Below are 22,338 nucleotides of genomic sequence, written 5' to 3'. Positions count from 1 at the left end.
CCTCTGAGAACCCAAGAGGAAGAAAGTAGAAGGGATTTGAGGCTCCATGGTTTTTCTAGAGATTTCCTGAGGCAAAACTTAATATTACAAGTTTTAGCTGCTGTTTATATCTATTTTGTTTGTTCCTGTGGAGAAAATGACGTATTTGCTTATTCACACATTCTTCCTACAGTCATTTGTAAGGAGAAATCAGAATATAAGAAAGGTGACCTCTCAAAAGGAAATGGAAACAGGAGCCCTTGGGCAAGAGAAAGAAAAGCCAAGGAGGATAGAAAAGGGAAGATCAGAGAAGGGAATACTTACATTCTGCTAACTTCTCAAAGTTGAACCTTTGGGACAGGATCCTGAAATTGGTTTTAGAAACCAGATAGGGGTTGAGTACTAATACTCACTCCCCTCTTTGTGAGTGGAAGACTGAGGAACTTTCTAGTTCTCTTACACAATCTCAATGACTAACCTTAGCCTAGCTACATGATTGGAAAGAAATGAACAAATACAATGATGAGGCAGAAAGAAGAGCATATGTTTTCTCCCTAGAGTGTCCCTCAGTTCCTTGTGTTAGGGATCAGGAAATCCCTGCTTGCACTCAGTTGGTACTTGGAAGTTGGCTGAGCTGGGAATTGCAGGCCTGCTGTGGGCAGCCAATGTTGGGGCATAGTCCAAGCCAAGAGCCAAGTAGACCACGTGGCCAAGGTCATAGCACCAGGGAGGAGTGACATTGTGAAGGAGCACAGTGCCTTGAAAGTACCAAGAGTTAAGACTGCATAGTGCACTAGCTAAATTTCTACAGCTGCTAACAGGACACTGAGTGCTACCCAAGACAAAGGCCATCTGGCCCCAAGTCACACATACTCTGTGCAGAACAAATTTTGCATGTGAACCAGTCACTCCTCCATTCATTGTAAAAGGGACACATAAAGTTTCTCCCAAAACCAGACACCACTGTGGTACATGACAAGGTAAGGGAGTAATCCCTAGACCCTGCGGCACACATGAGTGAGCTTACTCAGGCTCATAAAAGACAATGGGCACACACTTCCAAACTCCACTGTCAATGCCATTCATTGTATTGGTAACTTAAAATCAGCTATAATGAAATTACTTATACCAGGGAGAATATAAAATACTAAAAATCAGGATCTTTTCCCCAAAAAGGGCTGGTTGTTAAACCTTTACGTACATGCCACTGCCACATCCCCCTTACTCCTCCCTAGGTCAAAGCGGAAATGTGAGGAGGAGAAAAGCAAGGAGTTTCCTTTCTGGTAACTGGATGTCAGCAATACATGGAGAAACAGCAGCTGGGAATACACTTTCTAAAGAACAGGAGACAATCTGTTCTAAGAAACATATACAGAAGTCATCCTAGAAAATAAGGAGGGGCTACATTTCAGAAAATTTCAAATGCCAAGTCCAGAAGATTGAATTTTATCTCTTCAACTTAAGAAGACCAAAAAGAAGATTTTTTGTGGGAATAGATGACAACATGAGACGAATGTGGGAAGGTTACCTTTTTAGGATAAATCATGTTAAATGAGGCAGTGAGTAGAATATAGAATTTTAGAAATAACAAAGAGGGATCCTGGTAGAGGGTTCAAGCGTGAATTGATAAACAGGTAGACAATGGTATAAAGCAAAGAGACAAAAATGGGTAAAAAAAAAAAATACAGAGCTATACCAGTCAGCCCTTGCTTTACTTATGCATGTGCCACATATACCCATTTTCCTACCAAGATCACTTTTCCTAGGTTAGATTTCAGATCACAACTGCTTCAAACCAGTTGTGACATGGTTCAACAAGCACATGAACCTCCACCAGGGATACATGGTGGGAGGGAGGTTATAGCGTAGATTCCTAAGTTCCAGACCTATTGAATCAGAATCTCTATAGATGGGAATCTTTTTATCTGTCCCTTCTGGGTGATTTTTATGCATAGTATTATAAATTTAAGATCAGTATTTCCAATTTATTCATTGTGTGGTCTAGTGCTTTAAATATATTTTGATGCCTGAGTGAGATTTTCTGGAGTGGAAGAGAGCTCTGGGGTATGACTGCATAATACATATGGTTAATGTAAGTTTAAAATATGGAGTTTCACCTTATTAATTTCATTGACCACAGATGGTGAGCTTAAACTGTCTATCTCAGGGAATTCTTCTATTTTTTTTTCTTCTTTCCAGTTCATAGATCTCTTTCTTTAGGTCTCAGATGTACAAATCTCTATTTTTCCTAATTGTCTGAATTATTTCACATCAAGACTGACTTCACCCAGCTGATTCCTTTATCTATAACAAAGTGGAAAAGCAACCCTCTCTCAGGCTTAGGAGGAGAATGTCACATAGAGTTCGCTCCAGATTCAGAGCACATCCAGTTTGACTTATGTTCTGATACTTACTAGTCTTATGACCCTATGCGAGTAAACTTTGAACCTCAGTTCTCTCATATATAAAAGAAGGGGGAAGATAACTTCTTCAAAAGAATAAAAATGAGACTAGTATGGTGAAGTAGCTAACACAGTATTAAAGACATTCTAGTTCTTATTTTTCTCATTTTCTTGTGATCCAGATCAAAATTTCTGTCCTGACAGTCACCTTTATTAACAAGGCAGCATTTGCTCATTATTTCCCAGGGGACACACACTAGGCAGCCATTCTATCAGCACATCCTCAATTCTTCTCTCTTTGTGCTTATGATGTTTGGGAGAAGTCCAATCTCACAGCCTTTCTTCTCTCCTTCTCACCCTCCCTTCTCCCAAGTGCTTCTCACTCTTTTGTCAGTTCCCCCTGCTCTTTTCAAACCCTGGCACCATCTACCTGTCTGACCTCATCCATGTGTCTCTTCTCTCTAGAGGGGCTCCCATGTTCTGACAGCCACCATCTGGACTCAGAGAGGCTCTAACGTTGACATCTGTCACAGAAACAAGTACATCTTCTGTCTTACATTCTCACATTCTTACTCCTGTTTAAGACCATAAGCACTTCCCAGTGCAGGAAGTTTTTTTGTTTCTTCATAACCCTCTTCTTGATAATATTCCCTCTTTTCTCAGAACTCAACTATTGTCCCTAACCTCCTAGGACATCCTATTGCTGATTCTGTTTATACATGTTTCTCTGAGGAGAAGAAATTAGAGCCTTGGGCCTTTGCTTTCTGCTCTATTCATTTCTCTCAAGGGTGCACGTTCACATTAGTTGCACAGAATTTTTTTCCATCTGAGATATTCATAATAACTTTAAAGAAGCCAAAGGAGAAAGATGGCACATTTTCTGAAACATTTATTTGAGGATTTAGGAAATGGGGGAAGATGTGAGGAAGAAGTTATACAATGTAATGAGTAAATAATTTAAATAATATCTTAGTTTAAATGGTTATAATTTGGTATGTGTATCCATCAAGATATAGACAGGGAACAAATGGCAAAATCATATGGTGATGCTGAGAAAAGTTTAATAAAGGACTATTTACAGAAGTGTGGACAGAATGAAGAAAAATCAACAAGGGACAGTAAATTACCCCTCTCCCTTGAACTTTAAAGACCCTGAGATGATCTGCCACAATAGTAATGCAGAGTCACCCAAAGGGAAGTGGAACATTTGGCAGAGGAACTGCTCCATTTACAGCCCAGCAAAGAGAGAGCAAAGTGAATACACAGTCTCATCTCTCTATCCATCTGGGTTCTGATCACCCATTGGCTATTGGTTGAATATAATCATAAGCCAGAGAACAGGGAAGGCTGTTAACGTATCAGCCCAAGGCAGAGAGCAAGACTCATACCAAACTGTAAGCTTAGGGAATGAGACTCTAAATAAAATGTGAGCTTGAGACAAACTCAGTTTGGCTCATCACTGTGTTCAGAAAGAAAATCTGGGGTCCTTTGATTTTGGATAGCTAACAAAGAGTTAAAAAAAAAAAGGCTTATGTAAAACAAAAGTTTTTTAAGTGCTTAAAAATAATAAATGATTTTAGTAGTAAGCGTCCCATATTCCTCTCAGACCTATCCAGGGATTTGGGGCCTCGCAGTGCCCAAAGTTAGACATGAAGTGTCCTCTGTCCCGCACCTCCAGCACCTTCTATGAAGCTATGACAGAAGGAGAGGGCTCCTAGGCCTGTGGAACCCATTCTAAAGGGTTCTCCTTTCTATGTCAGATTCATCTGGATGAACTTTACAAATGTATCTCTGGTTTGGAGATTTATAAAGAGGTCAGAATTCTAAAGGTCCTTAGAACCTTCAGTGGGGTCAAAAATTCATTTTAGATCTGGAGCAAGATTTCTTGAATTTCAGCCTACTTACTAGCTATGTGGCTCTGGGCCATGTCCTTAATTTCTTGAAGTTTAGTTTCTCAACACATGAAATGAAGACATATATTTTATCTTCCCCAATGAATCATGATGAAAAATAAATGAGAAAAAATTTTCAAGTGAGGCAGCGCCTGTGGCTCAAAGGAGTAGAGCGCCATCCCCATATGCAAGAGATGGCGGGTTTAAACCCAGCCACCTCTAAAAACCACAAAAAAAAAAATTTTTTTTCAAGTGGACCTTGATATAATAAGAAGTCTTCAAATATGGCAGCTAATAGTAGTATTAATAGTAAAAAAAAAAAAAAGTTAGTGTTTTCATCATCATTTTCTTCATTATCATCACCCATTTTATAATATGTAACCCAGAATTTCCAAAACCAATGTAAGCAAATCACCTACAGGCTGTAGCACATGTTAAGATCTCATAAAATTGGCACACGGTGTTAAAATACCCATTATATTTGGGAAATTCTGGTTTGGAATTTTTTTTCTCCAATAAAAGGGGGTAGGTCCCAAGAGCAGGGCTTCTCCAAACTCAGTCACCTGGAATCTTGTTAAAATGCACATTCTGCCTCAACCAGTCTGAGGTACAACCCAAAGCTCTGAATTTAAAAAAAAATCCCAGATGGTGCTGATGCTGTTTGAAGCTGGTTGTTGTTCTATGGTCCCTGCTTTAAGTTTATAAGGAGATATGTTTGATGTGCTCCAGTTTATAGAAATGGACATGTTTTTACAAATGTTGCTCCTAAAACATTGAACTCTGGTTCTGGTAACTGGACTTTGATGTATGGATTAAATTAAAAAGAATGAGCCATTCTGAGCAGCTGCATGAAGTAACAAGATTCTGGGAGGTTAGGAGAGGGTCAAGTAAAGGAGAGAAATAGATGACGTAAAGACAAACTTTACCTAATGCACTAAATTTCCAAGACTGGCTTTCATTTTAAGAGAGAACCCCATATACCTTCCAACACTCACCACACAGACAACATACAACTCACTTCCCTAGGTGCAATTTCATCTTAATATTTTTTTATGTGTACCTCTCCCAATCATATAAAAAGCAGTAGAATTATGCATTCCCTGCTTTATTCTAAAAATTACCCTTGTAAGTAATGAATGACTTCCCAGAAACTGAGATCATCCCCTTCAACAGTCAGAAGATAAAGTATGTTCATATTTTCCTTACCTTGTCTCATGATGGCTTTTCCCACTCACAAATGGGAAGTGTTGGTCTCCATGTGCACATGTGCAGAAATAGACTAAACCAGGCTATTGTAATTTTGGAGCTTTTTATAAGAATAGGCAAAAGGAAACTCTTGGCAATGTAACTTTTCTGCCTAATCTACAATGCAAAAAGATGATAATCATTTCAGAATCCAGAGCCCTGGTTGATGTGTCTTTTGCTCTTTTAAAACTAAAGCAGTGACATTCACAAAGTGCTGCAGTAGCTACCAGTGGTTAACCCATCCTGTCTAAATACGCTACTTACTCTAATGTCTAAGCCTTCAGAACATGATAAGGTGTTTACCTTGCAACTGCTGGAATGTAACAGAATACCCGTGACATATGGTCTCTGCCAAAAAATCTGTTCTCTTTACTTTCTTCATGACCCAGAGAGGCTATAAAACATGACAAGAAGTGAAGTCTCCAGAGTTGGAGAGAACAGTCGGAGTGTGCCGTCCCTAGTTACTTGACTTTGGACATGTTACTTCACCTCAGTAAGCCTGAATTCCCTCATCTGTAAAAATGACAATAATAATAAAGTCCCCATCTTATTGTTTCTTGGAGTATGAAAAGTTCACAAGTGAAACAGTATTCACTGCCTAAGGAAAAAAACAGTCATTTATCAAGTCCAAAATATATTGACTGAAATGTCACTGTAATAAGCTGATACAGGTGAAGGGAGACTTTCCCAGTAATATGCATAGGGGGTTTTATTAGTGTTTTTAAGCACAGTTCTCAACCATTGCTCTACAATCCAATTTACCTTAAATATGTTTTTGTCTTATCTGTGTTGTAGTTATCCTTAAGAATAAGACATATTCCCTTTTTTTGTAATCTTATATAAAGCTCTTATCATCTCCACCCATCATATATTTAAGATTATTATTTAACAAATGCTTTCACACTTTTTTTTTTTAAACTTCTTTCTTTCCTCCCTCTCTCTCTTCATTCCTTTCTTGTTTTTATCAAAGAGAACTCTGTACTAAGTGAGCCAAATGACTATAGAGGTAATAAAGCTAATAGAACTTGGAGCCCAGAGGCACATGCAAATGTGTAAAACATAAAAAGCCTGTGTTCTGTTTGCCCCTTCACATTGTAGACTGAATAAAGTTCCAATTACATGTTTCACATGAATGGGCCCTGGGTACTCAAAGGGAAGACGTTTTTTGTTCCATCTATAAAGGCACTTAACTGCCAGGCTTCTGGGGATCAGTTTTTTCTGCAAGGAAGTATCTGGGCCCCAAAGAAATCCCTGGAATGATATTTTAGTTTTTATGGAAAACAAGTGCAGTCATCAAACGCAACAAAACCCAAAAATTCCGCATAAGGAACAAGGGGTCTATACTTACTCTATACTTACAGTGAAACAGGGCAGTCTCTTTTTTTAAAAGTGAATTTGTCTAGGGAACATACTAATTGGCCCTGGAGTGTGACTGACCAATAACTGCAATTGACTTGGAAAGACCTAAGGGCCTCACCCTCCAACCCCACAAGAGCCTTAACATGCATCTTCTTGACAGAATGGCACAGCCAATTAACTCTCCACTCTGCTCCATGGAATGTGATTGTACAACCTTCTGGAGAAGGCAGGAAGCCAGCCTTTAATCGCCTGCTCTGTGTCAGGTAATACACATTATAGCACTTACATTATTTTGCATAATCCTCATAACCCCCTTATTAAAGTAAGTCCTGCTATTTCTTTTTTACAGATAAGAAAAAAACTCAGAGATACTATAATGTTATAAAAAGTTTTACAAGTCACAGGCCAATATTCAAATCCAAATTCCTTGAGCTCAAGAGCCCTCATTCTTTTCACGGTGTCATTGTATCAGATATTAGGTGTGGTCTTTCACATCAAACTGAACCCCCTTTGATTTGCCATTTGAATGTTACTTGTTCGTTTGAGAACAGGTGACTATGAACTATCTGTCCACACACATCTAGTTCCCCTCTTTCAATCACCAATAGCTTACTGTTGTTGGAAAAGCTTAGAAAATAATCTGAGCCCTAGGAGAAGAAATATTCTTTGGATTGGAGTTTCCCAAGAGTCAATTATTTATGTACAAAAATCTTCATGATTTTTACCATGCACTCATACCAACAGCACCACTATGTGTATATTTTTGTTTCTTCAATTTATGTTTATCTCAAGTTAATGTGATTTTAAGAGGATGCTTTGTTATTACTGCAACAAATAGAATATTAGCATCAAATAATTCATTTCATGTTAATTAAAATCTGAAGACCCCTTAAAATTACCATCTGTCCCTTTAAGAGAATGTTCACCCCACTTCAGAAAATCCTACTCTAGGCTAATCTGACACACATTGGCAACAAGTCATAACCCTTAACATAATTGAATCCTATTTTAGTGGAGCTACTCAGTTGCCATATTTCACCAGTCTCAGATATAACCTGATTTGCTATCTGTGCCATTTTTTAAAGTTTTATTTTGTTTTTCATTGACACATAATGATTATACATATTTACAGGGTACAAGGTGATATTTCGATGCATGTGTACCTTGTGCAATGACTAAATCATGACACAATGTGTCAATTTTAAATCTCAGCTTCTAAGGTAGTCTTTTATTTCTGGTAAAATATAATCTTTTATTTTCTGGTAAGTGTTAATAAGATGTAATTCAGATTTTTAACAATGGACATATTTAGAGTATATAATACACACAGACATGTGATCATCACTACAACAAATTTTAGAACATCTTATAGTAGTCATACTCAGTCTCCCATCCCCTGCAGACCTAGGCAACCATTTACCTACTTTCTGACTCTACAGATTTACCTATTTTGGATATTTAATATAAACAAAATTATACAACATATGGCATCTTACACTTAGTGTTTCAAAGGCTTATCCATACTGCTGAATAATATTCCTTTGTATGGAAATTCCATATTTTGGAATGAACATTTGAGTTATTTCCACTTCGGGGCTATTATGAATAATTTTGCTGCAAATATTGTGTACATTTTTTTTCAATTATGAATGTTTTCATTTCTTCTGGGTATATGCCTAGAGTGAAATAGTAGGATTATGAAGGATTTTAGTAGTGCTTGGGGTTCTGTTTCAAATTACCATTTTGACCTTAATTTGATGACTAAAAACATTATATTTTACCTTAACCCATTCACTATATAACTAACAAACAAGTCACTGACTTTGCCACAGAGGAGTCTTCCAAGGCAAAAATGATATCACAGTAAGTAAAGAGAAACCAGAGAATCTGAGTCCTGCCACAGACTCACTAAATCTTCATGTGTAAATTAATTACTTCACCCTTTAGCCTCTGTTGACCTTGTTTAGAAAATGAAAGGATTATATTTGTCATTGTCTAATATCCTTCTTCACGTAAATGTTCTGTAATTTTAAAAACACACGTGAAAGCATTTTGACAAGTTAAAGGTAGATTTAAAATATAAGCCATCATTATCCCATATTGCCTCCTTGCTGAGAAATAGCTGTGTCCTATGGTGAAATAACATCAGCATTCAATCTTCAGGAAAAGTATGCCCAAAATAGACCATTTTATCAAAAACAGGAACATCTTCTCATGCATTTCTATGGAGCTTATGGGACCTCTTAAAGGATGGAAGGATATGTGTATTTTTCTATATGTAATTCTTTCTTCTTAAACAAAGAAAATACTATAAGAGCAACCCTGTCCTCTCCCTACACAATGTAATTATGACACTTCCCTGGCAGCATAAATGACTTTGAAAAGCAATATTGAATTATTCCTTTGGAGTAGTTAGAGGCACAGTGAAATTGGCTCATGGAAAACTGAGTTGGAGGCTTGGAGGAAATAAGCACTCTAACACAGAAAATATTAAAAGTTACAATTAACTGTGTAGTAAACACAAAGAATATACTTTTTGTCAATGTGATTAGGCTTGGAAATCTGTAATTTCTTGTAATAGAACAAAATTTTTTTTTGAAATATGGCTGGAGAAATAAAGAAGAATCATAAAATACTGCAGAAAAACAAAGTTAGATTTGAATAGGCCAATATAAAGCTTTTTCTCTGAACTCTTCTTAACTTGTCCTTGACAAATCTTTATAAGCTGCAGTACTGTGGCCATTTTCCATTTCCCTATCATTTCTTTTCACAAGCTAAATCCTAAATAAATCTCTCTAGCTGAGATGGCAGAACTGGATATTGTTCTTAATATTCAGATAGACACTACCTCTAATAACACTAAATGCAATAATGACCATAATTAAGTACCATCAAGATTTGGAAAGAAAAATTAGTGCTTCAAGCGAGTAGTGTCATACTTTATCATAATTCCTCATCAAAATAAATCATTTTTTCCAGTATACTTGCTTCTGTAGCATTTAATAATTCTTCATGCTTAGATCTATTTTCTGTATTGAGATTTCTTTTTCTTAGACGCTCCACATCAATAGTTTCTGACATTTTCTTGCAATGCTGAAGCTTGGGTTTAATCTCCTTTATAGCCTCCCAAATTTGATTCTTCACACTGGGAGAACTGTATATCTGATAAGGGAAGTTTTGGTCAGAAACTCTCTATGCCATGAAAACCAATTTTCATAATGGTATTAATAGTTAATTCTATTAACTATTCTATTAACAATTCTATTAATTGACATGAAGGAAAAGAAAAATAAAATATGTTGACAAGTTTTTTTTTTTTTAAATGTAGTTGGCCATATTGTCAATATGTGTTCAATATTTTAATTTCCTTTTAAAAATAATTCTTTTCTTTTAGAACAATATACCATGAGATTTATGCAATGGAGATGTCTGATCTGGGGAAACTGGTACAAGAAAATTTTCACAGAGATGTTTTTATCTGAGTAAAGTTGTGACTTAATAGGAATGCAGGGAGTGAATAGCATACAGACACAACACTGAAAAAGCATTTTATTTCAGGGAGATCAAAATGATTCTGTGAAGCTGCTACAGCTTCTCCTCTAAGAATATAATTGCTTAGTCTTGAATGCAGAACCACACAAAAAAAAAAATGATGTAGAAAATAGAGGAATCCAAAATAAACAGCTTAAGTAAGGATTGAGGGGAAAGCAAATTTTCCACAGCAAAATCATATGGTGTATTTTTATTCCATTTTTTACTAGATTTGATTTCTCAGAGTTCAACTGCCTCTTCTCATATGGAGAATTCAACTTTTCTATTTAGAAGAAGTTGTACCACAGCAAACCACTTAGGAGTCTGGGCTAAACATCACTGGTGTTGACCTATATCAGAGATCAAGTAGGAAATCTACACTTTTACCCTTACTTGGCAATAATAAGGTACCCCTGCCCCTACACAAAAAGCAAGTGGAGAGATAAGACTTTTATAATTACCCTAGTAGTAATGAGATCACCTCCACTGCACTATCAATAGAGACCCATGGCATGTTGAAATTCCTACCTATGCCAATGGCAATAAGACAACACGAGAGTCAGCAAAAACTAAGGAACCTGGATTTTGATAGATAGTTAACAGTAATGATTCAAGATCCTTTCTTCTCAGGTGATGTCAGAGAAATATTACTAAAATAGTAGACTTAAATGAAATCTAGAACCATAAGATAACTCAAAAAGTCCAGGTGGTTTCAATAAAAAATGATTCATAATATGAAAATTGAAAGAATCTCAAACAAAATCAAAAGAGATAAACAATAGATTACAATACAAAGAGGTCAAGGATGTTAGATATCTAGCAAAGATTTTAAAGCAGCTGTCAAAATGCTTCAACAAGTAATTACAAACACTTAAACCAAGTAGGAAAAAAAAAAGGAGGAAAGAAACCTCCAGTAAAAAATACTATGTATCAGTGAAGGGGGAAATACATATAAGTAGAAAATTTAAGACTGAAAAATGAAATTAAAAAAAAATAAAGCCTTAGTAAATAAACCAAACTGGAAGGCAAAATGGAATGAATCAATGAACTTAAAGATCTAAAAATAAAAATTACCTACATAAACAAAAGAAAGAAAATAAGCACACAAAAAAATAAATGGACCTATAAAGGCCTGTGGGACTCTAACAAAAGATTTAATATTTCTATGATCAGAGTACAGAAAGAGAGGAGAAAAAGGGTATGGCAAAAAAAATGCTCAAAGAAAATGTGGATGAAAATTTTCTAACTTACAAAAGAAACCTAAACCTACAAAATAATGAATCTGAGTGAATCTCAAACAGGATAAACTAAATAAATCCATGCCAAGATATATGAAACTTAACATCTAAAAACTAAAGGCAAAGAAAATATCTTGAAAACATCCAGAAAACAAAACAAAACAAAACAAAACCCTCAGTATTTTATCTATAAGGAGGGAAAAGCAATTTGAATGACAGCAGATTTTTCATCAGAAATCATGGAGACAAAAAGTAAATGTCTTGATATTTTTTATGTGTTGCAAGAAAAGAAACCCAAAAGCCAGGGGAAATATCCTTCAAGAACAAAGGGAAAATGAAAACATTCTCAGATGGAAAAAAAACCTAAGAGAATTTTTCACCAACAGAAAGAATTTATCTAAACAGAAATAAAATAATGAAAAGAAGGAATACTGAGACATCGTGAATAAAGAACACAGTGAACAAACATATGGGTAAATGCAATAGGCTTTCCTTTTCCTCTTGTGTTTTCTGCAAAAACTGTGACTATTTGATATGATTTTAAATGTATATACAGGAAATATTTAAAGTAGTTGCATTATAAGCAGGGAAAGATAAACAAGATAAAAAAGAAGAGCAGAGAATTTTAGGTGGTACAATTTTTTTCACAATATGACAATATTACAGTAATAGAGACATGTCATTATACATTTGTGAACACCCATGGAATGCACAATACCAAGAGTGAACCCTAATGTTACCTATAAACTTTGGATAATAATGATCTGTAAAGAGTTTCATTGATTGCAACAAATATAATAAACTGATGCAAAGAACAACAATTTTAATATATTCCAACATCATTTCATCCACTAAATGGCCAACAGATTCTTAGGGATATGCACATACCCAGGAATGTGCACATACTCAAGAAAGAACTGAGAAAGCCTTGAGTTCTCACTTCTGTCTAACTTTGAGTGCAAGAAGGAAGTACAGGTGGAACTGTAAACTGCCTGGCTGTGTGTCAAGAGGCATGAGCCAACAGATGCACAAAGTCTCCTTGACAAAGACCCGGAGACATCAGTTCTAGGTATTTAAAGAAATCTCTTTCCAGTCATTAGCTGACAACTACACTAACTGAGCAGAGACTCAGTGATCATATACGGCAAAAAAAAAAAAAAAAAAAAAAAAATTGGACTTTACAAAATTAGTTCAATAAAAGCACTGAACTAACACCCTGTCCACACAAAATAAATAAATAAATAAAATCCCCAGCAACAATAGGCACCAATAATGACAAATCTTGGGAAAAGAGGAGTGACTAATTTTCAGAGCTTCCACATTATGTTATTTAAAATGTCAGTCAGGTTTCTAATAAAAAATGACTTAACTTGCAACCAAGAAACAACAAAATGTAGCCAATCCTTAGGGAAAATACAACTATTTCAGAGGAATAGCAAACATTGGCATTACTAGCCAAAGACTTTAAAATAGTTATTTTAAATATGTTCAATGAACTAGAGAAAGATATCTATGGCAAATACCAATAAAGAGATAGAAATTATAAAAAGAAAACAAATAGAAATTCTGAAGTTGAAAACTACAATAACTGAAGTAAAAAACAATGACAAGTGTGGGCAGGAATCTGGAAAAATTTGGTTCCTCACACATTGCTAGTGCAGAGGAGTTGTATAAAATCATGCAGCTTTTGCAGAAAACCTTTTGATAGTTCTCCAAAAATTTAGACATAGAATTACTGTATGTCCCAGAAATTCCAGTTCTAGAAATATATCAAGAGAATTCAAAACACACATCCCCATGAAAACTTGTACACAGGTGTTTATAGGAGCACTGTTTCTTGCTAGCCCCAAACTATAAGCAATCCACATGTCTGTTAACTGATGAATGGATAAACAAAATGTAGTATATTCATATAATGGAATATTATTTAGCCACAAAAATAATGAAGTATTGATTCATACTACAACATGGAGAAACTTTAAAAACATTGCACTAAATGAAATAATCCACACTCAAATGGGAATGTATTGTATAATTTCATTTATATGAAAGTCTACACTAAACAAATCCACAGAGACAGGAATCAGAAGTTGTCAGAGTCTGGAGGGATAGGAAAATAGAAAGTGACTGCTAATGGTTATTGAATTTGTTTTCATCATGATGACAATATTCTAGAAAAGATAGTGTGTGTAACCTTATAAAAAGGGACCACTGAATTTTACATTTTGCAATGGTAAGTTTTATAATATGTGAATTATTATCTCAATAAATATGTTTTAAAACACTATAGGTAAATAAAAGTGAAATTCTGAAAATGGTCAACTAACTCAAGGAAAGAAAGAAAAAAGGAAAATCAGAACAAATAACAAAAAATAAAATTTCAGACTTATACTCTAATGTTTTAACAATTATAATACATTAAATGTATATGGTTCAAATACACTAATTAAAAATTTTCCATATTTAGTCTGACAGAGTGAGCTTAAAAACAAGACTCAATTATATTCTGTCTACAAGAAACTTCAAATATAAAAATATAAGCAGGTTAAAAGAAAAAAAATAAAATACGTATCATGGGAAAATTAATCAAAGTAAAGCAGAACTGGCTATATTAATACCAGATAATGTATACTTCAGACACCAAAACTTCTGAGAGACAGAGAGGGACATTGAACAGGGATCAAAAGATAATATACAATAAGAACAATAGATAATATACCAGAAGATCAATCCTAAACATGTTTGCACCAAACAATAGAGCTGCAAAACGTGTTAAGGAACAACAGATAGAACTAAAAAGAAGAAATTTACAAATTCACAACTATAATTGGAAACTACCAATTCCCTCTATCAGCATTTAATAGACAATTAATTACACAGAAAATCTTAAGGGGTATGGAATAATTCCACATTATCAAAGTATCTAATTGATATTTATAAGATACTCCACCTAACAATAGTAGAATACACATTATTTTTACTTCTCTCAGAACATATACCAAGGTAGACTATATTCAAGGCCTCAAAATAAACCTAAAAAACTGAAAGAATTGAAAGTAAAAGTTAATGTAAAGTTAATCCTCTCACTACAGTGAATCAAACTATTATAGAAATCAGAAAGAGAAAGATAGTGGGAAAATTATCAAACACTGAAATATTAAACAACATATATTGAAAGATTTATGGGTCAAAGAATAAGACTTAAGGCAGCGGTTCTCAACCAGTGGGTTGCGACCCACAGGAACTGTATTAAAGGGCCGCAGCATTAGGAAGGTTGAGAACCACTGACTTAAGGGAAATAAAAAAATACATTGAAGTGGGGCAGTGCCTGTGGCTCAAAGGAGTAGGGCACCGGCCCCATATGCCACAGGTGGAGGGTTCAAACCCAGCCCCAGCCAAAAAATATATATACATATATATACATTGAAGTGAATGGAAATGAGACTATAACATATCACAGTTTATAGACACAGTTAAAGTAGTGCTAAGAACAAAATTTATAGCACTAATAGTCTAAGGTCCCTCCTCAAGAACCTATAAAACAGAATAGCAAAACGAATTCAACTAAGCTAAAGGAAGCATATAATAAAAATATGATGTAAACCAATGAAGTTATAGATTCTTGTTCAGTTCTTAAGTGTTATGTAGAATTTAGCCAAGAAAAGAGAGGATGTTGTAGTTACTTCATTGCTCTGTTTCATAGTAATTTGCTTTCAAGAAATACAAGAAATAGAAACTCAAGTAAAAAAGGAAATTATTGAGAAAAGAACAGGTCAATCCGGTAGGTCCTGCAGTGGGACACAGAACCGCATGGGAAACTGAATAACATTATTTACTCTCCTATTAATCATATGATCCCCAAGGGCAACCTATGGTTCTGTTTGCTCATTCACTGCCCTCTCCTGGTACCTTTGGTTTTCCTGTTTTCTGGTAAGTTTGGTCCACACAATTCATTGGCTTGATCCAGCACCAACTCCAGTCCTATAAAATATATCGATTTTACATCTGGACTCGCCATAGCTAATTGACTCAATCTCTGCATTCAAATTTCACAGAAGAATTTGATTGCTAATCTAAGTCAGATATCCATTTAGTCTATTTAACTATGACTGGGTGACTTACAGTCATAAGAAAATAAAAGAGATACAAAAAGAGAGAAACAGTTTTGTGAGAAATGAAACAATATCTAAATCATCTTGATAGAAAATATACAACTTAAATGAAGGAACCGAATGATAAAGGATTGTGAAGAACTGAGAGAATTAAAACACTTAACTATGGTATCATGATTTATACCAGTGGTTCCCAAATTCTTTTTAGCAAGTTCAAATCCCCTGAGGACCTTTCTGTATTTCCAATACCCAGAAGACACCTCTGTACAAAGTAAATCACAGTATCTGACACAGATAGGGGGTAGGACACAGAAGTTGGTAAGGCTTTGAAATTCTATAGGAATTTTCAAATTCAGTGTGAAAAAAACATGAGTATATAGAGAGAAATGATTATCAGACTTTGCTGCACATTAAACTCACCTAGGAGGCTTTTAAAAATTTCAGTGTTCAGCCAGCATCTCACACCAATTAAATCAGAATGTCTAGGGTGGGAACCAGGCATCAGTTACTCTTAGCTCATTGAGTGATTCCAATGTGCAGGAAAGATTGAGAATAGTGGTTTAGAGCATGAGAACAGAACAGAGAGTAAGTGGGAAAAAATAATGAAACTCAGGAAATAGATGAAGACAAGACAATAAATACTCTGTTTACAGCTGAAGAGAAGAAAAGAAAAAATGAGCCACTTAAGAATTATATAGGGAGTAGCATAGAAGGTAGCAATGGAAGAAGATTTGTCTTTGAAAAAGATTGCCCTTCGCCCTATTCATGACAAGGCAGAATCGTCCAAATATAGACCTTACAGAAGAGTCACTTTCAGTGCTTGCTTAAACAAAAAAATTAACTTTAACTTTCAGAGTCTCTGATTCAGTTAGTTTGAGGTAATGACTACAGATCTCCATTTTTTCATATTATTCCAGGTTAATTTTGTACAAAAACCTCTTGAAAACTACTGAACAGGAAGAAAGCCAGTCTGGAGGTAATAGAACATTTCAGGTTATTTCAATCATTCAAGTGACAAGAATGGAGGCCTATAATAATCTTGTCAAAGAAGGAAGGAGGTAATAATTTGGAAGGTACAAAGGAGGCGGAATTTTTGGCATGTGGTGATATGATCAGCTCTGAGAAGATATGAAAGAGGGAGATGTCAAAGACGGTTCGTGTTCTGAGATTTGGATTTTGGATAGATGTTAATGCTGTTTCCAGAAATGGAAGATACACGAAGACCCAGACTGGAAGCTGGGATGGCAAATTCAGTAAAAGAAATCCAGTGCTTAGCACAATGCCTATATGGCAGCATTTTAATAAATAATTAAATGAAGATTATGTCTTCACTATCTTGAGTTCAAAGCCTTATAGAGATATCTAGTTATCACCAAATATGTTTATAGGTTAAAGTTTGAAAGGAGAGGTATAGGTCACACTATGACTACCAGCTGTAGCTAGTGGTGGAAATAAAAATTATGCCATTCAAATATTAATCTATGATCATAAACAAGAAGCCAAATGTAAGATATACTTTAACCAAAAATTTTGAAGATGAAGAAAAATCTGTGCAATTTATAAGGACAGGGGAGGTGTACTAGGGTTAACTCTGCATACTCTCACCAGCTTTCAATGCCTCTCCACAGTATAGTGGGCAGATAATCCTGAGTGATTCCTCACTGGTCCAGCTCTTCAATCCTTTGAAGAGTTCCTCAACACTACTCTTGAACATGCTCTTCAATTAAGTCCTGAAGCTTATAGGTTGCAGGTTAAGGGTAGCAACCTTAGACATTCAGCTTCCAGGAATTGAGCAAATTTCTTCTTCAAATATGGCTGCAAAAAGCATCTTATTATGTCAACTTTGGGGAACATTAGTTTCCCACACATTTCTTACAGCTACTACTATCCAATTTGTCTTCAAGAGTGCTTTCTACTTCATACCCTGATCTGAGACAAGAAAATATCCCAAAAGTGACAAAGATGATACTTCTGTCAACTAAATGGCTGGAACAAGAATACTGAAATAAACATTTGTTAAATTATCAGTACAGTGTCCTCCTTGCTGTGTTTGAAACAGAGCATTTAATGCCTTTGCCTATCAGATCTTTTGCCATTGAAGTACTAATACTTTCCTTTACCAGCTCTTCCAGATGACTGTGATCACTAGGGACAGACCTAAGTGCTGGGACTCAATAAGCCATTTGGCAATTTAAACACATTTTGAGGTTCAAGAAATAGATCCAAAGATTGTAGAAAGAGCATAGGTAAAGCTTTATTATGCTAATTCACAATGAAATTAAAGATTTGTAATGAAACAGAGTTGATTCTTCACCTAAGAATGGTAAAGTAAGAGAATGTTATAGAAATACCTGTAAAGTACACAAGATTATTTGTGCCATCTGTTGGTAATTCACATGATTCCTTTCAAGGTATCTGGAAGCATACCAATCCAGAACCAGGTTGCATTTGCAGAAATGTACTTTAATCCTGCCAGCAGCACTCAAAACAGAATATCATTATTGGGTCTAATTAAACCTGGACTGCAGGCTTGTTTGAAAGTCTCAGCTGTGAGACAAGTCTGTACACACACTAGGATCACCACTAAAAAATGAAGAGAAATTTTGGGTGGGCTCAAACCTGGCCCTGGGCCAAAACTGAAAAAAAAAAAAAAAAAAAAAGAAGAGAAATTTTAAGATCTATAACTTCCAAGTCTCTGTTATAAACTGCCCCAAACTAATTTGATCTTTCTTAATTACATGATTATTTCTGATAAACATCTAATGCCCCACTGATTAGTGGGCTTACTACCAGGTGGCTCAGACACAAACTTATATAAACTTTTACTATCAAACAAGCCCAAAGGCAATGCTGTGATGTGCTCATACTTTTGTCATTATAGACAATCATGAGTACTTTTCATGAAATTTTTATTCTATGGAAAGTGTGAGATTATTTTGACAACAGATCCAGTTAACTTTATATTCAGAACAATGCCAGAATTTTATGTTAATTTGGAAGACAAGATCACATGAGTTCTAAATTTATTTCAAAATGTCACCCAAAAGCTGCAATATTTCTGACTAACCACATATTTGGTCATTACTCATTTCACCATTGTAAATATTATTTCTAATATCTCTTATGCTAATTGAAAAACTGTCAAGTGCAATGCTTCGCACATGTTTACAGAATCCTCTGGGGGTCTTGTTAAAATGCAGACTCATTAGGTCTGGGTTGGGAATAGTGATTTAGAGACTTCTTGAGGGAATTATACCAGACTCCAAACTCATGCCCCATCATTAACTCTCTCCCCAGACTCAAATGGCTGTAGCAGGACACCATTGTGAGGGCATAGTCATCAGGGGTGTACGTCCTATCCTGGATGCCTCAGTCCTGTATCTCCATATCTCAGGAGTGTCCTCCAAGTTATTATTCCCCAGTACCAACTTGGAGGGCTACAGTAGCACAGTGCTAGCTGGACCCAAGTGAGTTGCCAAGTTCCCAGTAATCTAGCCCTCAGGGAGTGCTAGTCCTATAGGAAGGGAAAATACAGCCAAGGTGAGTGCTTCCCAGTGCTCAAGAGCTCCATGCTTATGGATGAGAGGAGTTGTTCTACTTCCAGCAGGGACAGAACTCCGTGTTCAGCTCTATAAGTAAGCAGTTAAATTCCACCCTTCCCTCTGTACTCAAACCCAGGTATAGAGAGAGGGCAACTTCTGCTCATGCTGCCCACCACTGTACACATAGCTACTACTGCTACCATGACAAGTTGGCACAGGTAAGCAAAAATGTACCCCACATGTGGCTGTGAGAGGGTGACTGTGACCCCACTCACGGTGTGGCCTCCAGGATCAATCTTTTCCAAGGGGTGGGACACCTCATCCTCTCAGCACTGAGACACAGACCGGAGCCAGAGAACTGTGTTTGGAGCTATAGGGGAGACCTCACTCTGCAAACACGACTACTGTGAATCTGTAGAGTTGGCATTTCCACAGCTCTTGGATACACTGCAGCCTAGAAATAAATAGCAGTGTCTAATCAAACTGAATATCCCAAATGCTGTCACAGAAGCATGACAGGGATGCAGATCACAGTCTTGCCTGCAGAGAACCTCTGCCCCTGGGTAGAGAGAGACCTAACAACTCCACTATGTGGAGGGCTGTCAAGGCTGGTTCTCACACCTGCCATTGAAAGGCTCTAGTGCAGCCTTCCCCACTCTAGTTCCACTCAGGTTCAGTCTCCCACCCACAAAGCTGAACATTGACCCACACCTCTGAAACCCCACAGACAACCTATTGCCTGGGAAACTAGAGTGTTTCTCCTAGTAAACAAAGATCAAGCATAAACCTTACTGCAACCACTGCAACTGGTTCTTATCTGCAAATGCCACCTACTGGTCTGGAGACTGATCTGCATTATCCAATACAAAATCTGCTCACATAAATTGACAGCATTTGGGAACAAGTTAAGCTTCTTGTGACATGGACCACTTTGCTTATCAGGAAGCCATAAGCCTACTCACCTGCCTAGTACTACACCATTACAACTAGCATTGAGAAATCCATCACCTTAATGCTATCCACAACCCTCTTCTCTGCTCTCCCTCTCTCTCTTCTCTTTCCTCATCTCTCTCCCCTCTTCTCTCTCCTCTCTTCTCTTCTCTTTTTCTCTCCTCCTTGGTGCTGCTCTGCAGCCTCTCTCCCCCACCAATAAAAATCTTTCGTATAAAAAAAAAATGCTATCCACAACCAAGGAATTCTTAGACTCTTCAAGCATCCAGAAGCAAAGTCAAATAGTCCATTCTATTTATGTTATAGTTACATCCTAAAGGGAAGCAAAAGCACCCAGTCTACACTAACTTAAAAAATAACAAGTGACTCTAGGTGCAAAAAAAAATTCTATGTAACAATACTAGCCATATGCAAAATTAGAGTATTGTTATATTCCCAAAAGATCACATTAACACTCTAATAATGGATCCTAACAAAACTGAAATTTGTGAAGTGCTAAAGAATTCAATGTATTGATTTTAAAGAAATTCAGTAATATCCAAAATAAACCTAAAAACAATACAAAGAATTCATAAGATCAATGAGAATATGAATGAGAAAATTACCAAGGAGAAAGCTATCTTACATAAAAACCAAACAGAATCTCTGGAAATGAAAAATTTATTTAAAAACTCTTACATTTTTCCTCATTACATGATATAATTAAAAGCTTCAACAACAGACTAGACGAAGCATAAGCAGCTCAGAATTTAAAGACAGGTGTTTTGAATTAACCCAATCAGACCAAAATAAAGAAAAATAATGCAGAATATGAACAGAGCCTTTGAGAAGGACAGTACTATATAAAATGCTCAAACTTATAAATCATTAGTAATCCTGAGGAATATGAAGTAAAAAGTGTGGGAAACCTATTTAAGGATATAATTGGTGAAAATTCCCTAGGTTTGTAAGATATTTAGACATCCAGATGCAAGAGGCTCAGCAAACTTCAAAGAAATACGTTGCAAGAAGAATTTATCACAACATATACTATCAGACTATCTAAAGCCAACATGAAGAAAAAAAAAATCCTAAAGGCATCAAGACAAAAGCATCTAGTCACATAAGACTAACAGTGAATTTTTCAACATAAACCTTATAAGAGATTAGGGTCCTATTTTCAGAGATCTTAAAGAAAAATCTGTCAACTATAAATTTGATATCCTACCCTAATAAACTATATAAATGAAAGACAAATAAACTCTTTCACAGACAAATACTGAGGGAATTCATCACCACTAGACCAATCCTATAAGAAATAAAGAAAAGGAGTTACAAATATGAAAACAGAAGGTCAATATTTTCCATCATAAAACACTTAAAAGTATAAAACCCACAGGCATTATAAAACAATTACAAAAAGGAGGAGAGAAAGATGTCAAACAGAAATATGACAGAACTTCACCAAAACACAAAGAGAATAAAAAAGGATCAAAAAGTCCACAAAACAACTAGATAACAATTGATATTATGACAAGAACAATAATTTACTTAACAAAACAAACCTTGAACATAACTGGATTCAATATTCTATTTAAAAGATATAGATTGGTGGAATGGATTGTGAAAAAAAGATGAACCAACTACATGATGCTTATAAGAAACTAACCTTATAACTGGTAAAGCCACTCATAGACAGAACATAAAGTGATTAAGGAAGATATATCACACAAACAGAAACCAAATGTGAGCAAGAATAGGTATACTTAAATCATATAATACACACTTTAAATCAACAACAGTAAAAAAGACAAAGAAAGTGATTATATGATAAAAAGGGATAAATTCAACAAAAAGATATTGTAATCCAAAATACACATATGCATCAAACACCAGAACACCTAGATTCATAAAACAAGTATTACTAGACCTAAATAAATAAATAGACAGCATGATCAGGTCCCAATAGTGTATTTTTGATGTTGCTTCAATTGCCTGGGGGGTCCTCCTTACAAAATGTTCGCCCAGACCAATTTCTTCAAGTGTTTTCCCTACACTTTCTTCTAGTATTTTTATGGTTTCATGTCTTAAGTTTAAATCTTTAATCC

Source organism: Otolemur garnettii, unplaced genomic scaffold (assembly GCF_000181295.1).
Source record: "Otolemur garnettii isolate 467f Iridium unplaced genomic scaffold, OtoGar3 scaffold00147, whole genome shotgun sequence".
Lineage (NCBI taxonomy): Eukaryota > Metazoa > Chordata > Mammalia > Primates > Galagidae > Otolemur > Otolemur garnettii.
Note: the sequence above shows the minus strand (reverse complement) of the source record.